At 45.2% G+C, this 19,453-nt stretch overlaps 2 long non-coding RNA genes across 2 annotated transcripts in view; both read left to right on the top strand.

Moving 5' to 3' along the window:
* LOC146174514 (uncharacterized) overlaps positions 1 to 7,740 on the top strand; it is a 28,024-nt gene extending 20,284 nt beyond the window's left edge. Inside the window, exon 3 of the long non-coding RNA XR_014702399.1 lies at positions 7,533 to 7,740. This is a non-coding gene — a long non-coding RNA (uncharacterized LOC146174514). The remainder of the gene's footprint in view (positions 1 to 7,532) is intronic.
* Positions 7,741 to 9,066: 1,326 nt separating this feature from the next.
* The window catches only part of LOC146174513 (uncharacterized), a 46,992-nt gene continuing 36,605 nt past the window's right edge, over positions 9,067 to 19,453 (top strand). The window contains exon 1 of the long non-coding RNA XR_014701730.1: positions 9,067 to 9,169. This is a non-coding gene — a long non-coding RNA (uncharacterized LOC146174513). The remainder of the gene's footprint in view (positions 9,170 to 19,453) is intronic.

Raw genomic sequence — 19,453 nt, 5'->3', positions numbered from 1 at the left:
CCAGTCGTACGCAGCCCGACAGGAAGAGCGAAGTACACAACAGTAAAAAAACTGAAAATAAAATAAACTAGTCCGAAAGAGAAGAGGCACAAAAAATAAACTAGAGTACGAAAGACCGGGGACCGGGGTCGGGTAGATATCTGCTCAGAACTTTACTCAGACCCTGCTCTCTATTTTTCTCTTTCTCGGGGATTCTGGGAGCTTATATACGTGCTGGCCGCTAGCGTGCTGGAGATGTCTCGCTGCCCTGAGACTGCAGCTGCCACCAGCCATTGGCAGCTGCGACATCGCGCAGCCTCTCGAAGGCGTGACATGAGCACTGTCCCCCTGCCTTTCCCTAAAGAGGGATTCAGTAGTGTGTGCGAATACTGCTTTAAAAAGACTTGGAGAGGAAATATCAGGCTAAGCCAGAGAAATAGATTATTACCTGAGGACACTACTTGCATTTTGACAGATGGAAAGCTCTCTGCATTGCCAAGAATACGTAATTAACTCTTCCAGGGCTGCACAAGATACTACGAAAAAGTATCTTCGATAACGATACTCGATAGCATGCAAAATTGTATTTCCGATGCCGATACAAGATATAGAATCGAAATCGTGTTTCGAAACAGATACTCGGTACTGTATCATCGAAACTTCAATACATCACTCGAATCCGTACATAATAAAGGTGGTAATACGATTAGCGGGTTAGGAAATTATGCCATGCTTTCTAGAATGCTATTTTTTGAAAGAACTTAACGAATACGGCGGTGTTTGAGCAGCTGTCCTTGCAGAACGTCACATTGAATTGAAGCCATGGTTAGAGATAGGCGATTGCTTCCGCAAGCAGCCTAGCGAAATATTTCTTGAAAATAACGCTCTTCATGTGAACCGACCTGTGAGCACATGGCTGTACATACAAATACAAAGGTGCAACCTGCGTGGGTTTTGCAACTGAGCAGCTATATTGCCATTAGTGCGATAATACTCTTTTTAAGCTCTGCGTATTGTTAAAATCTAGAAGGTAAACGAAATAAAATGGCTGAACATTACCTAGCCCGGGAAGAGTGCGATGAGGGCGTGCTAAAAGCGACGCAAATGAGAAAAGCCTCTCTGCATATGTACACGAGCACACCGCAATATTGTACTCGATGAAGATGCCTTTTGTCAGCGTGTAAGAGCGAACCATAGCCGCGTTAATTCAAGCATCCTAGAGGTAGTTAGGAAACTGGTGGTTCATTAGCGTCTCTAGAAACTACGGCTGCTTATCGATAAAATATAGAAGTATCTTTATAGAAATACGATACGATTTTTTAACATACAGATATCTTTACAAGTTTTATTGAAGGGTTGCTGAAATGTGTTTTGCGAAAAACATTCTGATAACGTATTAGCTTTCATGTCGTGCATTTCATCAAAGTTTTACGTAATATTTTTTCCAGAAAAAAAGTCTAGTGGAAGCCTGTTGCCTGTACAGATATAAAATGTCGATTTGTTTTTCATTAAATGCTGTAACTACAAGAACGTGGTTAGCCGACTGCGTCGTGGTGGACTGAGACCTTACAAGCTTGTATTCTTGCCGCCTAGCACAGCCGGCACGCAGAGCCGAGGTGTTTGGGTTGTGCATAAGTTACTGAATCCGACAGGACACCGAGGGCACTGCTTGACGAGAGTCAAACAGCGCAGAGACGGGGGTGGATGATAAAGTGTGGGAAGACGGATGCAGCAGCGTGCGAAATCCCTACTGCGTGTTCCCATAGCGTCTCCTCTTTGCTCATCTCTCTGTGTGTCCATTAAAGGCTTAGCAGCTTCGTGCTGCACACGCGCTTCTTAAAAGTAACGCACCTCGTTAGCACCTACTTACCTTTGCCTGCTTAAGTTTTAAAGAAAGGGAATCGGGAAAGGGGGTTGAAGCTGAGGGGCCGGGGCATTTGTAGGAAACTCAACCGTTACTTCAAGCCTTGTCTCAGGGCCTCTACTTCAATTTCAGTGAGCACAGTCATCTCAAAGTCTCACAATGGTTTGAATATTTGAAGTTTTCTTCAGTATCGAGTATCTTAAAATACACGATACTTCCAAAATCTATTTTCGATACCAATACATCGATACTTTCACTTTCAGCACACGATACCTTATACAGATACATAAAATTTATCTAAAGATAGCATCGAAGATACATGTGTCTTCGATACTCTCCACGGCTAACTCTTCTGAAACCTTTCCGCATTATGAGTGCCAGTGAAAAATGCGCTGCTTTGATGTCATCCCAGCGACGTTGCTGTTCGATCGATGGAGGTGCTATGGAAGAATTTTAGGCAGGGCATGTAGGTTTATGGCATTTCTTCAAGTTCTTTTGCAGCTCTGTGAGACAACACGTGAAAATAACCCTTTGTTGTCTTGCAAAACATCCTGAAAAATATTAGTAGCGACTTTAAAAGAGCAGCAACGTAATCAAAATTGAGACTAGTTCGCCTGTCACATAAGTAATCGAGCCTGCATTGTTGCCGGCTGGCCCCAGCTTCTACTTCCTGTCTCTCCCTCTACTGAAAAACAGATGACTGCTTCACCACTGTACTACATGCATCTGCCTATCATAGCAGAATGCGTGCGCGGTGTAAATAAGCATTCTAAGTGTAGCATTATACAAAGATATTGAGCTTTGCCAGAGGCTAGGGAGCAAACTGCTGCGCATGCTTACACACGTACACATTCAGGTATGATGATGGGAGGGTGTGAGTGCTCTTGTAAAGGGTGCTTGGAAACTGGAAATTTTTGAGGAGAGTCGCGCAGTAGTTGCACTCAAGGTATTATACTAACACCACATCTGAATGCAAAATGAATGTGCATTGCTCATCAAATAGCGCACTGGACTGCTTTAGCTGTTTGAAGAATACTGCGCCACATGACCGCGTTTTTTTATTTAATTGTTCACTAACTGTACTGTGTAGTAAGCAGGAATTCGGGCAACCCTTGTGATTGGCTCTTCTTTCGTAATGATTTTCAATTTAGAAGTGTTCACCGTGGTGTTTAAGTGAAAGGAATATGTATGTTTTGCTCTAATATAATCTGCTGTCTTCTGGCTATAGCCATCCGCAAAATTTTGAATGCCTAATATTCAAGAACACACAATATATCTGGTGGAAAATCGTGCCTTGCATGCCGGCACATCATGTATTGTAGGCTGATGCCTGTGGCGAAACATTTTCTGTCAGCAGGCTAAACAGGTGATGATACATGTGTATAGTAGTTTTCGTATAATTTTCAGCACGTCTGAAAATATATTAACTTTTCTACGGCAAACATATATTGAGCAGAACAAATGCTCACCTCGTGTATTGACAACATACATGCATGCATGTGTTTCCATGAGCACCCATCGAACCAAAAAAGAAAATAGAAGTGAGTGTTTTACAACCTTTTCATGTCTGCAGCCTGAACTAATCAGCGTTTCGAAAGGGTGGAGTGAGAGTGAAACTGCTTTACAAGCAAATAGCATACAAAACAACGCACGAATGCCACCGAGAACTTCAATTTAATTATGTTGCTTTGTGTACTAGCCACACACAGGGTTTAGTGCTTGTGTTTGAAAGGAGCCTTTCTCTCAATTTATGTCTATCGCTTTTAAATGTGGCATTTCATTCTTGGCTAACTTTTCTGCTGTGCTGCGTTTATATTTCATTAATAGTTGCCCATGGAGGGGGCAAAATAGCTTTCCTTGACAGCTCTTATATTTTTTTGTCTGGTACAGCTGTGGGAATACACCGATGGTACTTTGCTTTTGTGCAATTTTTAGGTTTATTTTGATAGCTTTTAAAGCATATCCGCTGTCATGTAACGCTAGCCTAAATTTGATTGCATTTTCGTTAAATTTGGTTTAGTGGCATTTGTTCATCAGTGATACTTGAATTGTTGAATACCCTGAAAAATTGTTGTTTTCTGTAGAGCTCAGAAGCGAACTTCGTATTACATACCAATTGGCTGTTGCCACAGCACCATACAAGGAAGTTACAACCACTGCTGCATATATCATGTTGTATGAATGGTCAGCCGTTACATGTAGTTTGTCTCAGCATAGTATTGGGTATATCCACATGTTCCAGGAAATACTATCATGAAAAAGCCTGTGCCCTTCTTGGTGACTGTGCCACCGAGCTGCAGAGGAGCCTTCAGCTCGACGCAATTGGGTCCGCAGGTTATTGCACAGATCAATGTTTACCTATTATAAGCAATGTGACTTTTTCTAGTGGCTTAAACTCTACGCTGTCACTGTGGACCCTTCCAGTAAGGGCGCATTGCACTGTGTAAAGAACACTGATTAGGACTCTTGGAAGAATGTTTTCAGCTTTGAGTGCTTTCCACTGACATGGCAGGAGTACGATCACAGTTATTTTGAGGCCAGAGTTGCAGTTGCAAGAGCACTTCAGGCTCGTTCCTCTTGAAAAATGGAGTCTGCAGTAATTCATATCAACATCAAACACAATACCATTGCTTTGCTTCTGCTTTCATTGCCCATGCGAGCAATGGTGGCACCTAAACATGAGTTAGCAGATAAATATGAAGACGAATATTATAGTTATAATTCTGTTTTCGATGTGGGCTGGAGTGTGGCTTCTCTGATAGCATGTATTGACATTACAGCATAGTGCTCAAATTATGCATGCACGTTAGGCAAATACAGCCACATATTTGTAAATAATGTTCAGCAATTACGTGACATTACAATGGCTAGTATAGTCTGGCGATGGTAAGCAGAAGAGTGCTCTTGAAGGACCAAAGCTATGCGAATGAGTGTGAAAGTATTCTGTCCTACAGCTTCTACAGCCCTATCCCACTCTGCCTCAAACCTATTCGCCTGTAGGAATGTGCTACGAATGAGGCCACCGGCCATGAATGTTGGAATCACAGTAACTGCATTAAGAAATTGTGTGCTTACTGAGCAAAGAAACACAACAATGTAAAGACGAAGATAAACGCTTCCTCAACGACCGACTACGTGAACATGGAAACGGTATAGAGAACAGGTCACGCAGAAACTATTTGGCCATGCATATTGTGCAGAATGTGAAGATTGTGAAGCCGATTTCATTCAGACTATTATTATTGCCCGGTATGAAGAAGAGGTCACAAGGCTCATTTCCGAGGCCCCCAGTATAAAAAAAACCTAGGTCACTAGTGCATCAGCAGCCCATCGATAGCTCTCTCTGCAAAAGACTGCGCGTATCTTGATCTTTGTTGATGGGTTTTTCAATCGCGTGTGTGGTTTGGAGATTTCTTTTTACTCGTCCTTTTTTTTTGTTATATGAAAACCACATTTGTAGCGATAAATGACTTGGTTGCTGGTCACAATACGTGTTTTCTGCTCTCCTGTCTCGTCTTAGTGGCGCTGTTTCTATTCTTGATCATGTACAAACTAGCTGTATTTTCCCTCTTATGGCTCACCAACACATCATGCACAAGCTGAAGAAGGGAAGTCTCCCTTTTCTAGCCACTATTTCTATAATGGGACTTAGCTTTAATGACAAATCTTCTAAACAGAATGTTGTTTGGTTGCCAAGGTTCTTGTGAACTCTTGTACAGCCTTTGTCAAAAGTTTAGACCATAGGATTTGCTTTTAAGCCGTTTAATATGGCCTTTAATAATCGTGGAAGCCATAGCCGCTGGAGAGGGCAAGACCTTATTGCCTTCAGTAAGTATGAAAACCTGAAAATGCATTACACGCCACATAGGCTTTCTCAGAAGTAGACCCCCTAGGCTCTTAACTTTTAACAAAGGCTGCCCATTTTGTGCTGTAAAAAATTCGTCATTCCTATCTTCTGTCATTTATTGATGGCCTCGTGTTAGGTTAAACGGACGTCAGAGGGGAATAGTAAGTTATCTAGACTGATAGCTTAGCATCATGTGATAGCAAATGTTTTTATTCCTGTTTTTATAAACCAGGCAACTGCATAAGAGCGAAGTATTAATTGGCCCACCAGTTGAAGAATCACACATCAAGCAGCCTTGAAGGATAAATTTATGCAACTTCTCGAGGAGCGCTATTTTGCCATCGCATTGGACAGCTGCCCCTTAGATGAGAGAAAAGCAGCATGCGGCATGCAGCCAAGAGGGCGGTCTCAGAAATGAAAAGGTGCGGAATATGTTATGAAGACAGAGGCTGCGGTCATAGGACAGTGCTGAATCCTGCACATAGCTGCCGTACACAGCACGTTCAGAACTGCAATTTCGACTTCATTTGTAATCTGTTTGTGCCTGTCAGGTAATATGTTTCGTGGTTTTGTCCTTAGTTTAGTCCTGCATATTACCTGCTTTGTTGTGCCAGCTGTAGGCGTGATGAAGTTGCTTTTTGTCAGTAATGTGCACTTGTGGTCTCCACTGTTTTAACACAGTAGATAGGCAAATAAGCTTCGAGACGTGCTGAAAGTATACAAATACCGCATGCAAGTTCGAACACCTCTTATTCGGTTCATTAAATTGTTAAGCCCTGGTGACAACATATGCAGTACACAAGATGCTGGCATGCAAAGCAGCATTTCCCAGAAGAAAAAAAAATGTTCAGGCAGCTGATGCATGCTCATGAAGATTATGTGAAGACTATTTGTGCATTTCCTGCCAACCGCTATAGCCGGCAAGTAGAAGGCCAGCGGGTGGTTTAGTGGCTTCGACTTTTGGTTTGACGTTGAAACTGTGCTTTTATTAGGCTATTCGAATGTGCATGCAGCATGCCTGACTCTGGAAACAAGCGTCCGTGAAGTAATCCCAATCTCACGTCTAAAATCAGATACCTAGATTGGCTGCCCTTTGTCATATCATGCAGTGCCATTAAGTCATGCAGCCGACCCGTAAATGATTGCCATCCTACTACTACTTGCCGGACCCATTTCCATGATTTCTTGTTCACGCCAAAATTGTATTTTGTGGACAACGGGGCATTTATAGGTTTAAAGCCATGCAGGAAAGCTTGTGCAGAAATGCAGCAGAACTTCAGTATCGTGTCAGATTGTCCCAGTGCAGAAGGAACTAGTTGAATTTTCTAAATCGACGCCATTGATTTCTCTTCACTTTTCTAGTCTTGGAAGGGATCCCTATAGTTTAGAGACCCCTGTTACGAAAACAATATTTGTAATGGCATCCCGAGAGTTCATTTTTTGTGAGTGAGTGAAAGTGGGAGGGTTTCTGAGATTTTCAATTTATCTTTTCGTGCAGAAACAACATTGTTGTGCTCCCGAAGGATAATCTATCTTGCTTAGTTTGATGCTTTCCTTGTTAATACCGGCTGCGTGTATGATGTTAGTCATTAGCTTTAGCTAGTCACAGCTTCAGTTTTGGTTATTTTACATTAGTGGAATTTATTTCTTTTTCAGAAATCTGCCCTTAACAATAAAGTCCATAAGCGCATTTCTTTGCATCGTGTCCTTACATACAAAAGGTTCTTGTAGCATTTCCTGCAAGGTCCTATTTAGTGTCATTCACTACCTTGAATTACAATAAATAATCAGGGTGAGTGGTGGCGGCCATGCTGATGTTGGATTCTGTATTTGAACTTGCAGTTGCTGTTCCGTGCAGAACAGTGTGGGGGGTGCTATCACTCAACTACCATCTTGGGAGCCATTTGGGATCTCAAGCGTGCCATGGAAAGAAGCCCACTCACCGGTCCCTAACTTGGACAGGACTATTCCTTCACGCACAAAACTGAATGAAAAGCACATAAGACATGCATGCTGCCACTTTGATGTGCGTATTTGTCGGAGCTTCTTAGTTAACTTAATAAACTGTTTTTGACGAAAATAATTTTCATTTTTGATTCCAACATGCAATTGTAGACAGCATACCGAAATGTGGCAAAATGTTCTTCACTTCATGTACTGTACATCTTCCAGTACTATGTTTTTACGCCGTCTTAACAAGTAGGACTCATTACCTGCAAATGGGCATTGAATTTATATATACATTATCTAATATAATCACGCAATTTCATATGAAGTACGAGCTTTCACCAAAACTAAGTATTCATCCTGCAGATAGTAACTGTTTTATATAATATTGCTATATCACCACTTGAGAAAGACTGCCTAATGCTAGAATTGGCTTTTAGACTGACATGCTTTGTTCCCGGCAAGAGCTAATAGAAATACATTGTGGTATTCTGGTGTGTTTGGAGACTTATGCACAGCTAGTATTCATTATGCACAGCTGGTATTTAGTCAACTGGTGCTATTTATATCAAGTTTTGAGTTGCTAGATTATCATTTTTGCACAAAATGATTCTGTGCAAACAGTGCTGCATAACATCTGTCAATCCATGTATGCTGCTGCTTTTTGGCCAATGTGACTGCCCTGTAGTAACTAAAAGCATTCCGTTGTGTCTTTTTTTATGTAGGTTGGTTATGAAAAACCCTATAGGCTGCTAAAGTAAATCCATTGTTAACAGCCAGCCTGCGAAACATTTGGCCAATTAGGATGTCACCTGGGATTTGGGTGGGAAACCTTCATTTGGGCAGACTGACCCCTCAGGACCCGCTGCACGTTCATTTGAGGTGGCACACAGGTGTTTCATATTGGCTTTTAATCAGCCCCCCTGATTTCCATAGGCAGCTCCTGCAAGCCCCTTGAAGGTCCCCTTCAGATGAAATTCCTTGGTGTTGCTTCGGCTTTAATAGGCACCCGTCTTTACACAGGCAGCCCCTGTCAGCCCCCTGCGATTTCCTGTTAAGCAGCCCTCTATCTGCCTATTGGGTCCGATGTCAGTTCTGTGTGGGCAGCCCTGATTGACTTCACTGGGGAAGCCTTAGGGACTCCGTGACTGTCTCCCATGGGCAGCCCAAGGGCAGCCTATGTCGCAACCAATGCTGAGTTGCAAATCCTGCAAACTCCTCACTTCGGGCCCACTTGGGCAACCCGCTCTGGGCCGACAAAGGCCCGCGATTTAGAGCCCCGTTTGTGCTACTAGGTGGTTGCTGTCGAGATTAAGAGGCGTCGTTTTAGGAATTCGCAATGGGCAGCTTGAGCATATATTATTGGTTTACTCTGCGTGGACGGCAGCTACCTTGGAATTATATTTAAGAAGTATGCTTCTTTTTGCTTTTTCAGAAACAATCACCAAACAGCTGCTGAAAATGTTCGCAATGCAGAGTCATTTAGTGTACGCTGTTGTATTCCTGCTCTGCTTGCAAATCCAAATGCTGAGGTAAGTAGTCATGAGGCTCCGAACGGGGCTAAGTGTTTCCCAATTTATGGAGACCGAAGGATGCTTTGAGAACTGATGGAGTTGTCGACTGTTCAGTGTATATTGCTCAAGAGCTCTGCGCGAAACAACCTCTGCGCGTGGCTTATGCAGGCAGATTCGTCCAGCTTTAAAACGCGTTTCCAAATATGTGAGAGGCACGTCTGTGCCGTCTATGTTAGTGGAGTTTACAGGAAGGCAGACATATCTCAAAGTTTTACATATTTTTCTTTAGAGAATACAGGGTAGCACCGCACCAAGTGCTTCAATGAAGGCATAGTTTCTAAAGTGGGCATTTCTATGCATGAATACGGCTTCTGCTGCACAATTGTGCAAGTGATTTTGCACGTTAGAAAAGTAAAAAAATGTTAATCTTTAGCTGGTTATCGAGTTTTGGAAAAACATTTTACCTCTGGCAGGCAAATGTCTTATTGCTACTAGGAATTAGTAACCGGGCACTGCTTATAATGCTAGCACTTTAGAGTACTTCGAAAACTAAATATCGCCAACAATTCCTCTCAGAAAATTTTGCCCATCTCGTGCCAAAGGTCCTGTCTTTTGCAAAAAAAAACTAGCTTCTGAGTGCTGCACAACGCAGCGTCAATCATTGACGCGACTGCTATTACGTACATTGTCCGGCATGACGTGGAGCATGAAGCAGTGGCGAACACGGTAAACATACCGCAAATACGTAATTAGTATTTCGCCATTAACTGACGGCGCTGGGCAGTGCTTGGAGCGTCGTTTTTTAAAACGCGCATATTTCTGCGCGAGGCGGACAATAATATTTTAGCTACAGAACAGTGAGAAGTCACATTTTCAAAACCATAAAAAACTGGGAAACATTTCTCACAACGTTAGTGAACAAAAATATCAGCAAAATATTATGAAATTTTAAAATTCTTTTTAAGCAAACATTTCACCACAACGTGATGTTAACTTTAATCGCTAAATGTAAATGAGATGAAATGCTTTATTGTACCTAATATTAAACAAGTATTAAACTCAGAGGGCTCAAATGGCACACTTGCTGTTGTTACCTGGACGACGTTGTCATCTTTTCCCCGGATTTTCCAACTCACCTCTAGTGCCCTGAGAAAGTTGTGCGATGCACGACCGACGCTAGCATCCAATTAATTTTAAAGAGTGCCGTTCCGGAACACGGGAGCTAACCATTCTCGGACATGTCGTCTTCAAGGATGGCGTTTTTCCCGATCCGGCAAAATTGCGCGCAGTGGCAGAATTTCCCAAGCGCGCTAATGTGAAAGACTCCGCAGCTTCGTCGGCCTCTGCTCTTACCTCCGCCGCTTCGTTCGAAATTTCTCCACAATCATTGTCCCTCTCATCAAGCTTCTGTTCAGCCACGATCTTGCAGCCTGGTCGCCGCACTGTGATGATGCCTTCGCGACACTCCGCCACCTTCTGTCGACTGCGCCAATCCTTCGTCATTTCGACCCTTCTTCTACCCCAGAAATCCACACTGATGCCAGCGGCGTCGGCCTCGGCGCAGTACTCGCTCAGCGGAAGTCTGGCTTTGGCGAGTACGTTGTCGCTTACGCCAGTCGGACCATGACAAAAGCTGAAGCAAACTATTCCGTCACCGAGAAAGAGTGTCTCGCTATCCTCTGGGCCATCGCCAAATTTCGTCCCTACTTGTATGGCCGTTTTTTTTTTTTTTTTTTTGATGTCTTCATCGATCAGCACTCCCTCTGCTGGCTGTCTTCTTTGAAAGTTCCTTCTGGTCAACTGGCCCATTGGGCTCTGAGGGTTCGAGAATACGACATTAGCGTCATCTATCGCTCTGGCTATAAATATGCCGATGCTGATGCTCTCTCACGTTCTCCCTTGCCGTCTGAGGCCACTCCTGCTATATTTGTTCTACATCTCACAGACATGCCTACCGATACGACTTCCGAGCAACGTAAAGACGCATGAATCGCTTCACTCACGGATTTTTTATCTGGTAGCGCGTCACGACCTCCTTGCCGCGCTCTCCGTCGCCAGTCTCACCATTTCGCCATCAGAGATGAGCTCCACTACCGTAGGAATTACCTTCCGGGTGGTAGAAAGTGGCTGCTTGTAATTCTAACCTATCTGCGTTCTGCGATTTGCTCCCATTACCACGACCATCCCCAGTGTGCCCACGCCGGCTTATTAAAAACCTTCACTCGCCTGCGACAGCGGTACTACTGGCGTAAGATGTACCGTTATGTTCGTCGGTTTGTCCAGTCCTGCCAAGAGTGTCAGCGCCGATAACACCCATCTCGCCAGCCCGCCGCTCCTCTGCACCTGCTGACCGGCCCACCTTAGCCATTTGAGCTAGTTGAACTTGACCTGTACGGCCCGCTTCCTAGCACATCAAAAGGCAATCGCTGGATCATCGTTGCAATTAATCATCCCACACGCTATGCCGAAACGCCGCCTTCGCCATCAGCTACCGCCCAAGACATTGCCTCCTTCATGCTCCCTCACATTATTCTTCGCCAAGGGGCTCCCATAGAAATGCTGAGTGACAGAGGTCCCACCTTCCTTTCTGAAGTTGTCGAAACAGTTGTTAGAGAATTCAAAATCGTTCACCGCGACACCTCCGCATACCATCCGCAAACAACAGGAATGGTTGAGCGTTTTAACCGCCCCACGGACGATATGCTTGCAATGTATGTGGCATCCGACCACTGCAACTGGGACCGCGTTCTTCCATTAGTCGCCTGCGCTGATAACTCTGCCACTCAAGCGACCACCGGATTCTCGCCATACGTTCTCCTGTATGGTCGTGAGCCCTCTTGTACCTTGGATACCATTCTCCCTTACCGACCAAATTCTTCCGAATTCACGTCTGTTTGACAAGCTGCAGCGTATGCTGAAGAATGCCGCCAGCTTGCCAGGCTCTTCACGTCTCACGCCCAGCAACAGCAGAAAACCACCCGAGATCAATCTGCACTTCTTCCTACTTACCACACAGACTCTGTAAGTCTGTGGTCTGTCGCTGTACGGTCTACGGCATGCATGGTGCACGGTGTGTACAGTGTATGGTGTGGTCTGTGGTCTTTCTCCAGTCCCGGCTTTTCATCCAAACTTCTGAACAAGTATCAGAGCCCCTACCGCATTGTCAAGCAAACATCCCCCGCCAACTACCTCATTGAACCCCTCACGCCATCTACTGACCACCGTCGCCGCAACCGCGGAATAGTACTCAGTAACCGCCTGAAACTTACTATGATCCTGTCATCGTCTCATCGCCATAAACCGCCAGGATGGCGCCTTTTCGCCCGGGTGAAGTTGTAAAACAAGTATTCGGCTCTGATATATTCAGCGCCTGTTGCTGAAGAAAACGACAATCATGTTCATCGTCTGACGGTCAGAAAAGACAACGACGACGAAGCTCACTCCGATGCTCGTGCGTGTGCTGACACAAGTTCTACCACTGATCGCTGAACCTTCCCTTGACTGTTGACGGCGTAGCGCCCTGTTCAAGGTCTTCTATTACATTATTATATTTTCTAACTTCTAGCAGCACTAGATAGCACTGTGCTGCGGAAGACGTTTTCAGTTGTGAAAACATATCTCTAAATACTCTTGGCAGACTTCTTTGTAACACCTTATTGCGAAGGTAAACTCAATCAACATCGAAGCTAAGCGCGGGTTTAAAATGTGGTTTTCGGATTTGTGATTCAAAAGTTTTAACGGTAAAGAATATCGAACTTGAAATCTGGACGTAGTATTGTATTTCTGGCCTTCCAAAAAAGTAAAGGACCTTTATCAAATTTCTGTCGCGTTGAATGCAGACACAGTTTGTGTATTTGATGATGTCGAAAAGATAACACAATTGTTATGGCAGTGCTATGGCTAACGACCTCTATTTGTTTTTATGCAATGAAGTAAATCTACTTTACCGTCTTTCCAACGTGTTTGCATCAGAGTCACCATTTCGAAACACACCGCCGGGGAGTAAAACTAAAAATATTGAGTGTCGTATTTATTCTAGACGCCCTCATTCGCGCACTATAAATGTCCTTTATAATCAAAAGTGAAAAGTAGTGATATCTCATCCAGCAAATCTTGTAATGATTGTGCCCTATATTTTAAATTTTATCTGTTTTGATGCAAAAACCTATTTTAAAGAGATCAAAGATATCTTTCCTGCAGTGTTTAAATCGAAGTTTGTAAGCGTGAAAGGAAATATCTCAATACACGGCTAAATTAAAAAGCGCTACTAAAAGAAGAATCAAAAGCATGATTTAACTTATGGGGTCTGCCATCTTATTTTAGTGGCTACTTTGCTTGTTTATTGCAATAATTAAGTTATGGCGATACTATTGGCACCAGTCGTAATACGCGTAGTTCGGTTTATATTATTTTGATTTTCTTGTGAACCAAAATGACGGTGCTGATATTCTCGAAAACAATCGTAGTTCGTTAAAGTGATTATGACATCAACTGGGAAATGTGTGAGAAGTGTATAAATTGTGAGAGTGCGCAAATTGTGTTCATTTCAAAAATATGTCATGTGTCGATGCGTTTTATAATAACTCAAAGAATCAACATGTTTGCTCCACACAAGAGCACTATAAGGCACGCGACACAAAAATAATCAGAACAGGCGCTGGATATACTAAACTGCAGCAGACTTTCACGACCTATAATGTAGACAGCTGCCTAGGCTATGCAGCTAGCGTTAGGCAGGAGAGAATTGAACAAACTCGCCAATTACTGCTGCGTATCCCAAGATGGCTATAGACGAATACACGGGGGCTGATAAGGAGTGAGCTCATGAGAAAATCACAAAAAGTTCGGTGTGCATGTTTTCAAAGGAATGTCTCCTTCCGCTGTCTCCTCCTAGCCTGTTCTTTAGCGTTCTGCCAAGGCGTCCACGGGATCCTATCCATGTAATAGAGGGGTTCAACGTTAGTTAAAACGTGTTACATCGATCAATAAACTATGAGACCCCATCTTGCATAATATTGTAGCGACTTGCTCATGTTAGTTTATTTTGAATAATCGCACCGCTCGTAGCCCCTGAGCGAAATGAGATAGCGAAGCGCCAAGAATATTGAATTCACTGTAATTTTTTCTTTCCTTGTAGCTTTAAAATTTATTCCTTAATAACTTTCTTCTAGTGCACCCATTTCTGTAATTCTTTTCAATTCGATATCTACCGGAAGTAAAAAGTTCACCTAAAGCGCAGCAGAAAAGTGTTGAAGGGCGGGTTATCAGGTGTAAAACAAAGCATTTGTTTAGCTCAGCAATGCGATCCACAGATCAGGGTGCCATCTGGCTCGGGTGTACTTGTTTTGTGGGAGTAACGTAAGCTTTACGTTTAACATAAACAGTGATACATTTGATGAAGGGTGCGGTTTCGATACCCCGCCATCGCCCCGTCATTGACGCGCCTCTGGAGCCTCGTCGTAGCAGCCGCCTTGTTGGACTTCCGTCACTACTCGCTACCATGCCGCCACGAACTGAGTCTAGCTCGGTGCTTTTCACCACTTCAAGTCAGGCTACTTCCGGCCCTTTCCACCATACCGGGAGCCCGCCCTTTCGCTGGCGCAGCAGAAGAAGACGTTGACGACTGGCTTCGCCACTACCAACGGGTTAGCCGTTACAAGCGCTGGGACTCTGCCACTCAACATGATAACGTAGTGTTTTTCCTGACCGACACTGCCCTTATCTGGTTTGAAAACCATGAGGACATGCTGACGACATGAATGCGTTTTGTCAATGAACTTAAACAGTGTTTGCGCGGCTCGTTAGCGCGCAAGAAACAGGCCGAGCAAACACTCACCCATGTGCCCAACTACCCGGCGAGATGTGTACTACCTATACCAAAGATGTTCTCAAATTTTATAAGAGTATTGACTCTTGTATGTCGGAGGAGGACAAAGTAGGACATCTTTTGAAGGGCATTGCAGTGGATGTTTACAAATTTCTCATTGCCAAGGAGGACATCTCGACTGTCTCTGTTGTCAATCGTCACATCCGCACATTTGAAGCCCTGAAGACCCGTCGAATAACGTCCAAGTTTGGAAGGCTGTCCAATGTGACAACTGTCGCCAGCTTTAACGAGCATGTCTCCACGGCCAAACTTCGACTATTTGGCAGATCATTCGTGAAGAACTCCTCCGGCTCGATTCCCACGGCCAGCACATCTCACCAGTGTTCTGCAGCTCATCTTTTCCGTGCGACCCCGCATACACTCTGCAATCGCACCCCGAATACTCTTCTGTCCGCACAGCATATCCTGCCTCTTCCAACGAATCGTCGCGACATTTCCCCAGCCCTGTGTCTTCCAGGCATCCTGATCAGCGTAGCGACCTTCGCTCACGACGACCTAGGTAACCACCCCGGCAGATCAGCGATACCCTGGCTATTATTGCCATCCTGACAATAGGACCCTTCAGTAGCAAACATTTCTCCGTCCTGCTCTTGTCTGTTACCGCTGTGGCATCCCAGGTGACATCTCAAGACAATTCCGCCGTCGTCCACCATCGCGGTATGACCGACCCACTTACCCAGGCACGACGAGTGAGTGCCCAGTTGACTCTCCTCGGTACTGGCCACCTCCTCCACAGAGCCAGTTTAAGCCCGGTGGTGTGCGCAACCACTCCCCGGCTTCCGACTGGAGTCTGACTCCACCACGCGCGTTTCGTGCCCGCCGTTCGCGGTCCCCGCGGCGTGGCTCCCAGTGACCACCACCGGAAAACTAGGCGCCGCAGCCAATGGAGTTGAGGCCACCGGCAAAAGATTGCTACTCTCTGAAATACCTCCTTCTGTGACTATGCTTAAAATAAGATTCGTGTGTCTGTTGACGGTATTTCCTCAACGGCGTTAGTGGAGACGGGTGCAACTATTTCGATTGTAACCTTATCGCTTAAAAACATGCTGGGACCCAAAGTAATGTTTTCATTGGACGGAAATGCAAATTTTCATGGCGTTAGCGGTGATTTGTTGTCCCTGTTCGAGTGTGTAGTGCCAAAGTGTGTCTTGGGGGAACAGTGTTTTCGGCAGAATTCGTAGTACTGCCTCATTTCCTTATGATAAAATTTTCGGTATTGAGTTTCTGCTCATGTGTGGCGCAACCGTAGACTGCCGCACAGGCGAGATCAGTGTTGAAGGCTGCCTTCCGCCTGGGGTTTTTGAGGACCCTCTTGTTTGTTATAACGTGTTTTACGTGTGCGACGATGCTGTTGTGTCCCGATGTCTGTGCAGTGTGTTCCAGTTTCATATTGTCGCCGGGTGACCGAAGCTTTTCATGCGATCGTGACGCCTAATTATTGAAACTGCGTGAAGACATCTTTCCTGGTCCCTCGTTGTTTGGTGTTGGTAAATCAGGGCTCCACGTGATTGTGGACCATTATTTGCTCCACGCAGCCAGTTCTTTTAGCAGCTGGCATGAAGCTTGCCTCTTGTAAAGAAGACGTGACAATGTCAGTGGCTTTGGTTACGGATGTACCCTAGCGGCCTGTCGCAGCATCCCCAGTGAAGGCTCGCCTAAGTGGTATGATTTTAATTCCCTCAATGTCACAGAGCGTGCTGCTTTGGAAGATCTTTTATCGAAGTATTCATCCGTTTTTGACTTCTCGAAAGCCACGAGCCCACGGTCCTTTCCTGAGTCATTGACCAATCATAGCACTGGCACCGGACATGCGCACCCAATTCGCCAAAAGCCTTACCGTGTGGCGACTTCCAAGCGCAAGGTAATCAATGAGCAAGTTCGTGAAATGTTGAAGCAGGGTATCATTCAAGAGTCGTGCAGCCGGCGGCTCCAGTAATTCTTGTGCGAAAGATGGTACATGGATATTTTTGGTGTAGATTACTGTAGCCTGAATACAGTCACGAAAAAGGACGTCTACCCGCTTTCCCGCATTGATGGCGCCATTGACTGCTTGTAGTCTGCATCATACTTTTCATCCGTAGACCTTCGGATGCAGCCAGCTGATAATGAGAATTGACCGCGTTCATCATTCCCGATGGACTGTTCAAATTTAACGTTATGACCTTTGATTTGTGCAATGGTGCAGTGCACCTGCGGCATTTGAAAGATTCATGGATTCTATACTACGCGGATTAAAATGGGAGGTCTGTATGTGCTATCGGAATACGTAGTCATCTTTGGCCGGACATTCAAAGAGCACAACGACCGCCTAGTGCTCGTGCTGAACTGCTTGCGCCAAGCTGGACTCGTGCTGAATTCAAAGAAGTTTCCTTTTGGTGAGGGACAGGCGTTGGTGCTTGGTCACCTCGTCGATGGTGATGGCGTACGGCCAGACCATCAGAAGACCATAGGTGTTGCCGCGTTTCAGCAACCACGTAATGTGATGGAGCTCAACAGTTTTTTAGGGCTTTGCTCCTATTTCAGGCGCTTCATCCCTTGTTTTACAGACATCGCCTACACGCTCACGTGCCTACTACATAAAGACGCTCCATTCGAGTGGGCATCTGAGTGTGACTCGTCTTTACGACAACTGAAGTTCCTCTTAACATCGCATCCTATTTTACGGCACTTCAACCGTTATGCTCTAGGAAGCGCATACTGACGCAAGTGGTATAGGCATCGGTGCTGTCCTAGTTCGCGAGCACTAACAAAAGCGGTTCACTCGTGAGGACAGCCGAGCTGTGCCAGAATCAGTGACCACTCTTTTATTTTCCATTTTTTGTAGCAAGGGTACTTATTGACTTGAACGTTGCAACGGCCAGGTGAATGGCCAGGTGTACCGCGGAACGTAGGAAGGACGTGATCCTAGAAGTTTTACTCTTCCCTTTCTTCAGTGAGAGAGAGAGGGCTTAGCTCTCTTAAAGTTGAAGTGGGAGCTGGATGTCGGAAGCAACCAATCAGGTTGATGTTTGTGGTGATTGTACAATGTGGAAATTATGGCTTTACCTGAGGGTATAAAACCGAACCCGAGGACCCGCTCCGGCGTTCTTGGCTAGGTTTAGTTGCTCTGAATCTTCGCCAATTCCGAGGGGGGAGTATTTCCCAGTTAGCCAGTTCCACCTTGCATCTGTGTCTTAGATGTTTTTGTTGTAAATACAGTGTATATAAATATTCAGTTATTCTTCTGGCAACCTCTTGTCTTCAAGTCATCGCTACATACCGTCTCCGACGGGGCGCCTCTGGCTCAAGGAAGCTCCGCTGTAACACGGTATACCGTCTCTGACGGCGCACCCGCAACTTCACTGGCGCAGTTCTACAGGATTTTCTCTACTGGCCAAGTAGAAGACAAGGACGGCAGCGGAAGTAGGCGTGAAGACTACAGCAAGTCAAGGCATCGACTACTTCGATGGACCAGGTGCAGGCAGCAAGAAGCAGCAGCAAAGGAAACCAGGAGAGGTAGCAGCAAGAACCAGAAGAACGGATCAGGCACGCGGGACTGCAGCCGGTTAGGAAGTGCAACGCGTCGGTCAAGGCGGGTCTACGCAAGTAGGCAGCAATACACCCAAGGCCCGAGGTGAGCGGCAGCGCATCACAGGCTCCACTGAAGGTGGCGGCGGACATCGACACTGGAAAGCGTTCAAAGGGGATCAACACATCGAAACCGTGAGTTTTCCTGGTCCCATTGTTCGAGCCTTTGTCTGCGTTCGAGCCGGTAGGGCAGTTTCAAGGGTGCGTGGATCCGCATCGATAATTTCCAAGTTGAAACCTCGGTACAGAAAAAGAACTAGAAATGGCTGAAAGGCTAATTTTGGAAACCGACCAAGCATGGTTAAAGAAGCTGCAGGCAGAATTGCGGAGGCTAAAGTAAGGAAATCCGCCCATTTTCGGAGGCAGTATGCTCGATTTGGACCGCGCGATTGAAAGTTCAATAGTAGAGTGCTATAAAACTGATCGGAAGGTCGCTGAGGCAACACGGTGAATGTGGGCATTGGGCGCAGAAAATTTCACCACAGAGCCACTAGCTACACCACGAGACCCGGAAAACAAATGCGTATTAAGCAGGTTAAGTAAGGATAAAGAAAACAGCAGCGAGGTTACCTTGAACGACCAGTCGGTTAGCAGCAAAATCTTTTCGAGGGAGAAAACTACAGAAAGGAGAGCAAGCGAGGCTAGGCTCAGGCAGGGCGCGAAAACAGTGCAGCTTTACCGCCACCGCGGGAGGCCAGCAACGAAAACGAGCAGCCCAGCTCTGATTGCCCAAGAGTAATTGAGATAATCTATTAGTGTCTGATGACAGACTGGACAACTGTCAATTACTGACTTGTACTGTGAGTGAGGATGTCAATGCAGCTTCCCAAGTATCAAACTACAGAAAG

The sequence above is a fragment of the Amblyomma maculatum genome, chromosome 11 (genome assembly GCF_055883805.1).
Source record: "Amblyomma maculatum isolate TAMU_Amacu chromosome 11, ASM5588380v1, whole genome shotgun sequence".
NCBI lineage: Eukaryota > Metazoa > Arthropoda > Arachnida > Ixodida > Ixodidae > Amblyomma > Amblyomma maculatum.
This window is presented reverse-complemented; position numbering and strand designations above follow the sequence as displayed.